Here is a 10520-nt window from a genome sequence, read left to right as displayed (position 1 = left end):
GTTGATGATATACTCATTACTGGTAGTGATCCTTCTTCTATTGGTTTTACTAAATTCTATCTTCAAAATAATTTTGAATCAAAGATCTTGGCATACTTAAATATTTTTTGGATATTGAAATTGCATATTCCAATAAAGATATTTTTCTCTCTCAACAGAAATATATTCTAGATATTCTTGAAGATGCAGCTGTTCTAGGTGCTAAACCAGTGCACACTCCAATAGAGCAAAATTTAAAATTATCACATGATGTTGGAGAAGCTTTGCATGATTTTGGGTTGTACAGATGTTTGATAGGTCATTTAATCTATCTCATAATTATATGTCCGGATATTACATTTGCTATCAATCTTCTGAGTCAATTTATGCAGGCGCCATGCCAACCCCATATGGTGCTACTTTTTGAGTCTTACAATACCTTAAATCTTATTCTGGCTTTGGTATCCTCATGTCTATCTTAAACAATTTTCATCTTAGTGCCTATTGTGATGCTGATTGGACAAGTTGTTCCACCACTTGCCGTTCTATCATAGGTTATTGTAGCTTTCTTGGTGATTGCTTTATCATATGGCACAAAAAAAAAATAAAGTACCATCTCTCGCTCACTACTGAGGCTGAATATTGATCAATGGCCTCTATCATTTATAAATTGAGGTGGCTCAAAACTCTACTCTTTGACTGGCTATCCACCATCCTCGATCTATATCTCTCTCAATTGTGATAATCAAGCTGCACTTCATATTACTGTCAATCTTGTATTCCATGAGTGGACAAAACACGTCGAAATTGATTATCATGTTGTCTAAAAAAAATTATAAGCAGGCACAATCCAGATTCAGTTTTTTTGAAGTGACCACCAGCCTGCCGATATTTTTACCAAGACTTTAGGTCATGATCCATTTTTTTATCAATTTGACAAGTTGGGTGTGATAGATTTACACTCACCCAATTAAGGGAGAGTATTAAAGTTGTCGGAATCTTATCTATTATAGAATCTTTAATATCATGGCTACTATATATTGTTTGCAGAATTTTGATATACCAGCTCATTATAGAATCTTAGATATCGCAAATACTACATATTGCTTGCAGAATTTGGCATATCAACCCATTATAGAATCTTGGATATTGCGACTGCAATATATTGCATACCGAATCTTGACATATCAGTCCATATCAACCTCCAACAATCATGGAATCCGGTTGTTATATTTATATTTAGTATATGTATCAAATCTTGAGATTTTGCTACCGTATTATACTATATCAAGTCTCTAGTATCTCTCTCATAATTGTGAGATTGTATTATTGTATTCTACCCTACTTGATTTCTAAAGCCAAAGGGCTGAACTTGTATATATAGTAGTGCCATGAACATAAAAATAATATTAAGTATTGCAATATATTATAGTAATAAGAAAAGAAGAACACCTAACTTCAGTTTTCTCTCACGGCCACTGCTATACAGCTCCTTGGAGAAAGGGGCCTTTATCTCGTATTCTGATGATTAAGATGGTACTACATTACTAATGCTGTAGATAGGTGTCTATATGGACCTACCTTAAACTATATTGTTTAATTATCTAAAACTGTTGTTTGATCCAGCTAGTTTTTTGACATCCTGCTTCAGTTTCCTCACTTTTGATTTGCTTGGCTCTTTCTGAACTCATAATCTAAAACTTCTATTCACTCATCAAGAGAAACATTGTTGAATAGTGGTAGCTATATACAAGGGAATGCTTCGAATATACGTCGATGATGTACTGAAAATTTATCTACAAGATGAGCTTTCAGGCATGTAAATATGATCATCGATCCTTCCACCAGATCCCTATGGACTATGTGGAGATGTGAATGGGTGCCTAGTTACTTATGATCAAGAAAGATTGTAATGTAACTGCTGCTGGTTTACAATGGTTTGTGTGGTGAGAGTGCAATGCATAGATTTTTACTTAAGGGAAGAATGCTTGGCAGGAGTTAATTGCAAGCTGTTAATATTCTCTTATATGAATGGATAGGTGCAACTGAAATCAAAATCTTTTCTGTTGTATAAGAGAAACTCCCAGAGTTGAGCACATAATGCCGGACTCTTAGACCATCTGCTGTTTATGTATTTGGAGTAGAAATTATGTGTTTTTGTTGTTGCTATTATTGTTAAAACAATGTACAACTATGTGTTATTACTGTTGCCACTTAGTAATTTCCAGATCCCTAAACTTACAAGAACCAAATGAGCCTAATCTTTCACGGCCACTGGCCAAGGCTTTATTTAAGTGCATATTAGAAAAAATTACACTTCATAGTGCAACTCGAACTAGATTTTTTTTGAATTGATCTTGGTTGTATTGTCGGTGCAAACTGTTCAGAGACAAGCCTGTGCGGACCTGAAGTGGTTGACCAGAGGAAATCAATTCCTTTTCCAAAAGGGAAAGAGTTTGTGAGATAAGCGTGTCAAGTCATTCGCTATAAAAGGAAAGAATCAAAAAAAAGTAAGGAACACCTATAGTCTTTCACGACAAAAGTAACCCTAGTCAAACAAATCTTTTCATATGACCGCACAGCACTCTATGCGAACGCCCACCCTCCAACTCCCCTCTATATATTCCCTATACCCTGTACTATAAAGCACGAAGGCTCTGGCTCATAAAAAATCCCTCCTCTCTCTAGGGCTCTCTCTCTTCGTCTCCTCGAACCTCTTAGAAGAAATCGGCATTAAACATGTGAGTAGTCTCTCTCTCTCTCTCTCTAATTATTATTTTTTCTCCTGAGAGTAAACTCTCGGTAGATCTCCTTCATGCATAAATTAAGATTATTTCTAGGAAGGAGTTGTGATAGCCGATTATGTTTGGTTTAGTTTTGTGGTGGAAGAACAAGTGTGGTACGTTTGACTTAGGGTTACGTGAATCATAGATATAGAAGATGGACAAGGTATGGAAGAAGGTGAATAGATCATGGAATCAGCTTTCATCAAGATGCTCCTCCTTGTTCCATCGTCCAGTGACAAACCATAGGCTGTTGTCATCGGAGGCATCGCCGTCATCCACGGACTCAAGCACTTTCCCTTCTTCGGTGAGCAACCAATATTTTCTTTTTTTTTTTCTTTTTCTCTCTTTCCGATTAGACATTTGAAGTTGGTCAAAAAAAAAATCCTAATAAGAATAATAACTATTTTGACAGAATATATATATATATATATATATATATATATATATATATATAGTCTAATTACTCCTTGCTTTTTCATGACATGAGGGAGATTTGTTTTGGTAAACCATGTGTGCAAATCTGAACAGTTTATGTTTATCTAAAATTTAGGGTCTATAATTTCTTAATAACACTTTGAATTGAGTAAGGCATGAGCCATTAATTAAAATCACAGTGGCATTAATTCTTTAAATTAAGATGCTTTGAGTGCAATCTTGCAGGTCCTTTCTTTGAACAACTATGCCTTAGAGATTGGCAACAATAAGTATGACCAAATGCTATAAACCTATTCCCACTTCTTTACATGAAGTGGAGACTTTTATATCATTCTGCATGACAAACAGGGGAAGAGAAATCAAAAATAGCAAACCATTTAAAATTTTGCTATATATAGTGGCTACTATATATATGCACACACACAAGTTGAAAGTATAGAAATTGTTGCCTATTAATTTAATTGTCTTTGATGGTCTAACCATGTTCCTTCCATTTATTGTTTTATTCTGCTCTCCTTTATGGAATGTTCTCATACGGTGCTTCATGGAAATGTTCTTTATGGTGCAGAGACTTTGTGCAATATGCCTCACCACCATGAACTCGGAGCAGGAGGCCAAACCCATATTCGTCGCTCCATGCTCCCACTGCTTCCACTTCAACTGCATTCAGGCTACCTTCCGCCATGACTGCCCCCTCTGCCGCTCCCCCCTGCCGTCGGCCCCCTTCGAGAACTTCCCCACCTTCGACGACGACGAACCTCTCCCCACCTCTATCTCTCGTCCACTTCCCCCCTCCGCCACCGTCGCCATCGAGACCTTCCCCGAATTCCCTGCCATTGCCGCCGCCTCCTCTCCATCCTCCTTCTCAGTCCTAATCAAGGCCCGCACCCCGCCTCTCTCCACCCTCCGCCGCCACGACGATCGTGCCACCCTCGACCTCGTCGCCGTTCTCGATGTCAGCAACAGCATGACCGGCCGCAAGCTTGCACTCCTCAAACACGCCGTCGGCTTCGTAATCTGAAGCCTCTCCCCCTCCGACCGCCTTGCCATCGTCGCCTTCTCCAACACCACCAATCGCGTGCTCGCCCTGATAGAATATGTAATGGTGGTGGAACATACAACAATAGTATGAGAAACTATATAAAACAATGGAGAATACAACTTTTTTCTCACAAACCCTCTCCTTTTTTTTCTATTCTGGATACCACTTCACCACCACGTCAATTCTACAACAACCACCTATTTATAGGTATAAGAAATGACCTTTTGACTCCCCTAATAAATTTATCATTTAGACTTCCCATGTGACTCTTGGATTTTCCATGTGACTCTTGGCTTTTCCATGTGACTTTTGGTTTTTCCATGTGACTCTTGGTTTTTCCCACTTCAATTAAGTTTACAAAATGACCTTTCGATTTCTTCAAATATATTTAATATTTGCTTTTTCCAACACCCCCCCTTAAACTTAATTGTTCTTTCTTCATCATGCCAAGAGAACTTTTAAACTTGGTGAAGAGCTCTGCTCCTAATGGTTTAGTGAATATGTCGGCAACTTGATCTTGTGTCTTCACATACAGTAGCTCTACTTCTTTGTTCTTCACATGTTCCCGGATTGAATGAAAACGCACATCAATATGCTTGCTTCTTTGATGATACACCGGGTTCTTTCCTAGTGCAATAGCCGACTTGCTGTCAATGCTTATCTTGGTAGGTTCCTTTTGCTCAAAATGAACTTCCTTCAGCAAGCTTCTTAGCCATATAGCATGTGATACACATGCGGATGCAGCAACATATTCGGCTTCACATGTAGAAAGAGTAACAATAGGTTGCTTCTTTGACATCCATGAAAAAGCTGCATCTCCCATAGAAAATACAAATCCGGAAGTACTCTTCCGATCATCCATGTCTCCAGCCCAATCACTATCCGAATAGCCCACAAGTTCAAAGTTACTATGATGAGAATAAAATAGTCCATCAGTAATAGTACCTTGGATGTAACGAAGAATTCTCTTTGCTGCCTTCCAGTGCATTAATTTGGGCTCCTCCATGAATCTGCTGACTAGGCCGACTGCATATAGAATATCCGGCCTAGTACATGTCATGTACCTCAGACATCCTACCAAGCTTCTAAAGAGAGTAGGGTCCACAATCTCTCCTTCATCTTCTTTTGACAGCTTTGCTCCACAATCAACGGGGGTGCTTATAGGGTTACAATCTTTCATCTTGAATTTCTTCAAGATTTCTTTGGCATAACCTTCTTGAGATAAGAAAATTCTTTTTTGATATTGTTTGACCTCCAAACCCAGAAAATATGTCATTAACCCCATGTCTGTCATCTCAAACTCCTTCATCATGGCATGCTTGAACTCCTCAAACATTTGTAGATTATTACCTGTAAAAATAAGATCATCCACATACAAACACACAAGTAGAATGTTAGAATTTTTCTCCTTTACATACACAGCATGCTCATAGGGACATTGCTTGAAGCCATTTGCTTTGAAGTAGCCATCAATTCTTGAGTTCCATGCTCTTGGAGCTTGTTTTAAACCATAAAGTGCCTTCCTTAGCTTTAAAACCTTCTCTTCATGTCCCTTCTTCACATACCCTTTGGGTTGTTCAACATATACTTTTCTTCTAGAAAGCCATTTAGAAATGCCGACTTCACATCTAACTGGTAGATGTTCCAATTACTCTGTGCAGCCAAAGAAATCACCAGACGAATGGTCTCCATGCGTGCTACGGGAGCAAATACCTCCTCGTAGTCAATTCCGGCTTGCTGCTTGTAGCCTTTAGCTACTAATCGAGCTTTATATTTCTCCACCTTTCCTTCTGCATTCTTCTTTACCTTATATACCCATTTCACTCCAATGGGTTCATGACCTTCTGGAAGAGTAATAAGTTTCCATGTGTTATTCTTCTGGATTGCCTTCATCTCTTCATTCATGGCCATCCTCCAATTTTCATTCTTCACTGCTTCTTCAAAAGAGATTACATCCTCATTAGCATACAAACAAATAAGATTAAGGGGACTCGTCACCTCATAGAGATCTTGAATGCTTCTTGTCTTTCTGGATTCTTCATTTGAAGATGGAGATCTCGTGCTAGGTGATGAAGGTGATGTGGGATCTTCAACTTGAGCCTTCACTTGTTCTTCTTCTTCTTGCACCTCTATCATGTTGGTGCCCCAATTCCAGATTCCTTCTTCATTGAATTTCACATCACGGCTTATGAGGATCTTCTTCGCCTTTGGATCATAAAGTTTGTATGCCTTGGATCTCTGATCATATCCTATAAAGATGCAAGGATAACTCTTGTCATCAAGCTTGCTTCTCCTTTGATCTGGGATGTGTGCATAGGCAATGCAACCAAATACTCTCAGATGAGATACATCTGGCCTATATCCATTCCATGCTTCTTGAGGGGTCCTTCCTTCAAGATTCTTTGTTGGGCAGCGGTTGAGAATGTATACCGCACAATTCACAGCTTCCGCCCAAAACTCTTTTGGCATTTCTTTCGTCTTCAACATGCTTCTCACCATGTCAAGAATGGTCCGATTCTTCCTTTCTGCTATGCCGTTTTGCTGGGGTGAGTATGGTGCAGTCAAAGTCCTCCAAATACCTTGAGATTTGCAGAACTCCTCAAATGCCTTCGAGGTGAACTCTCCTCCTCGATCTGATCTCAAAGCTTTGATTTTGCACCCGGTTTGGTTCTCCACAAGAGCTTTGAACCTTTTGAATGTCTCCAGGGCCTCACGTTTCTCCTTCAAGAGATACACCCAAGTTTTTCTGCTAAAATCATCAATAAATGTTAGAAAATAATGACGACCTCCAAATGAGGCCGGTGTGATGGGACCACAAATATCCGTATGGATGAGTTGCAAAGGCCTTCGGGCTTGATGAAATGACTCTTTTGGAAAGCTAGCTCTTGAGTGTTTTCCAATAATACATCCTTCACATATTCCTTCAGGGGTATCCTCAATGAGAGGTAATCCCTTCACCATCGCCTTCGAAGATAAGAGTTTCAAGGAACCAAAGTTCACATGCCCGAACCTCAAGTGCCATAGCCATGTGTCATCCTTCATGCATGCACTCAAGCACTTTGTCATAACATACTTGATGTTCAATATAAACATTCGGTTCTTGGTCATAGGTACTTTTGCAATCAGCTGATCATGTTTTCTTAAGTAAAGATATCTACCTTCCATAACAACATCAAATTTTTTTCTAATAATTGACCAAGACTTAAGATATTTGTTTTCATATTAGGCACATAGTAAACATTAGAAATGAACTGTTGAGAACCATTCTTGAGTTGAATTAGGATTTTACCTATCCCCTTCACTTGAACTTTTGAGGTATCACCGAAAGAAATATTGCCTTCCACTGTCTCATCTAACTCTTTGAACATGTGTTTGTACCCGCACATATGATTGCTTGCACCGGTATCCAAGTACCAAATATTTTCATTGGAACCTTCTTCTCCCTTCTCTGCTAGTAGCAAGATACCATCTTCTCCTTCCTCCTTCTTTGCATAGTTGACCTTCTCATGCACTTGGTTATTCTCATTATGGTAACATTCTGAGGAGTAATGACCATATTTACCACAAGTATAACATTTAATTTTACTTTTGTCATACCTTCGTCCTCCTCTTGAGAAACCTCGTTGCCTTCTTCCGCCAGAGGGACCTTGTGTGCTTTCTTCATTAGGTAAGACTCCTGTGCCTCCTCTTCCTCTGCCATGTCCAAAGGAACCTCGTCCTCATCCACGGCCTCGTCCATGACCGTATCCGCGGGTATAACTATGACCGCGATTTATTTGACTGCTTTCGCTAGTTGGGCCATCCTTCTTCTCATTGATGGTGAGCTTGCACTTCAAGGCTTGCTCCAAGGATTCTTCTTTCCGCATCAAGATCCTTTGCTCATGGACTTGTAGAGAACCCATGAGTTCATCAACTGTCATAGTGTCCACATCTTTGGACTCTTCAATTGCAGCTACAACATAGTCAAACTTCTGATCCAAGGATCTTAGGATCTTCTCCACCACACGCTTGTCCTCTACATTCTCACCATTTCTTTTCATTTGGTTTACATTAGAAAGAACCTTTGTGAAGTAATCCGAGATGGATTCTCCTTCCTTCATCTTCAAAGTCTCGAACTCGCCTCTCAACATTTGGAGGCGCACCTTCTTCACTTTCTCAATGCCCTTATGAGCGTTCTCAAGGATCTCCCAAGCTTGTTTTGAGTTGGTGGCACAAGCAACCTTCTCGAATCCGGCTTCATCTAGCCCTTGATAGATGAAATAAAGGGCCTTCTTGTCCTTTTTTCTTTGATCGACAAGCGCCGTTCTTTGTGCCGCCGTTTGTGCGCGGTCATCTTGGGGTTCTTCATATCCCTTTTCAACAACCTCCCAAATATCTTGAGAGCCTAGCAATGCCTTCATTTGGATGCTCCAATTCTCATAATTGGTGGTGGTGAGTCGTGGAATGGGGAATTGCATACTGTTGGACATATTTCCAACCTCCGGGCCTGATACCACTTTGATAGAATATGTAATGGTGGTGGAACATACAACAATAGTATGAGAAACTATATAAAACAATGGAGAATACAACTTTTTTCTCACAAACCCTCTCCTTTTTTTTCTATTCTGGATACCACTTCACCACACGTCAATTCTACAACAACCACCTATTTATAGGTATAAGAAATGACCTTTTGACTCCCCTAATAAATTTATCATTTAGACTTCCCATGTGACTCTTGGATTTTCCATGTGACTCTTGGCTTTTCCATGTGACTTTTGGTTTTTCCATGTGACTCTTGATTTTTCCCACTTCAATTAAGTTTACAAAATGACCTTTCGATTTCTTCAAATATATTTAATATTTGCTTTTTCCAACACGCCCTTCGTCTCATGTCCGACGCCGGACGTGCGGAGGCGGCCGACGCCATCAACTCCCTCGTCACCTCTGGGGGACGGACATCGCCGGCGGCCTCTCCGCCGGCATTCGCATCCTCAAGGAGCGCCGTTTGCGCAACCCCGTGGCGAGCATCATCCTCCTTTCCGATGGCATCGATACCATGGATGCTTCTCCCTCGCCGGCCGCCTGCAGAGCTCTCGACGGACGAGAGACTTCCTCCAACGCCTGCCCCCCTCCGCCCGGAGCGTCGGGCCGATCCACACCTTCGGTTTCGGCGCGAACCACGACCCGACCATCATGACGCCGTGGCCGAAGCCACCGGCGGGACCTTCTCGTTCGTCGAGGAGGAGGCGGCGGTCTCGGACGCGTTTGCCGCGTGCCTCGCCGGCCTGCTCAGCGTGGTCGCGCAGTACTTGCATCTGACCATATGCTCGGCCTCGCCGGGTGTCCACCTCACCTCGGTCGGCACCGGGAACTACTCGTCCAGGATCTCGGACCAACGCCTGATGGCGGTCATCGAAGTCGGTGACATGTATGCCGAAGAAGAGAAGTTCTTCCTCCTCGACGTCACGGTTCCCATCAAAGAAGACAAAAACGATCCATCGATGCAGCTTATAAGCGTTTACTGCTCTTACGTCGATCCTCTTACCCAAATATCATCCACGTGGAAGAGGAGAGAACCATAGTCCGCCGGCCCATAGCCTATCGCCGGAGGATGAGATCGCGAACTTGATCGTCGACGGGCAGCGGAACCGGATTCTGGTGGCCGAGAGCATTGCGGAGGCTCAGGCGAAGGCCGACGGTGGGGACCTGAAAGGCGCGAAGGCGGTGCTCGACGCACGGAGGGCGGCTCTCGTGGCCTCGTCGTCTGCTCTGGCGGGCGATGAGCTATGCGCGTGGCTGGACAAAGAGCTCATAGAGATTGGGGAGAGAATTGCGAACCGGCGGGCTTACGAGAAGTCTGGAAGGGCTTACATGCTTCGGGGATGAGCTCGCACTCGTGGCAGCGAGCCGCACTGAGGGGGCATTCGACGATGCTGACGTCGGCGCCGGCGTCCGTCACGTTCCAGACGCAGGTGATGACGGAGATGTTGGATAGTTCGCGTGAGTGGAGCCAAGAACTGCTGCTCGACGGTCGGAGATCGGCATCCCAGCCACCGGAGGGGAGGCTGCAGTAGTTTTCTTTCCTTGTTTAGTTGGGTCGAGTTCTTTCGTTCCTGTTGACAAGATGTGTTAGGTTAATTCTGTGTTGCTTGTCCGTAATCTCTTATTCAGTATGCATTTTATCGTTTCTTTTGCCTATTGACCTCGTATCTCTTCGTCAGGAAAAATAACTTATTGGACCAGATCCACCAATTCAGCAGTGGATCATTCAACTACAAATAAAAATCAATATT

At 42.0% G+C, this 10520-nt stretch overlaps 1 pseudogene; it reads left to right on the top strand.

Moving 5' to 3' along the window:
* The first annotated feature begins 2919 nt into the window (after positions 1–2919).
* Positions 2920–10301, top strand: LOC105049237 (probable E3 ubiquitin-protein ligase WAVH2; annotated as a pseudogene).
* The last annotated feature ends 219 nt before the right edge of the window (positions 10302–10520 follow it).

This window comes from Elaeis guineensis, chromosome 7, assembly GCF_000442705.2.
Source record: "Elaeis guineensis isolate ETL-2024a chromosome 7, EG11, whole genome shotgun sequence".
NCBI lineage: Eukaryota > Viridiplantae > Streptophyta > Magnoliopsida > Arecales > Arecaceae > Elaeis > Elaeis guineensis.
This window is presented reverse-complemented; position numbering and strand designations above follow the sequence as displayed.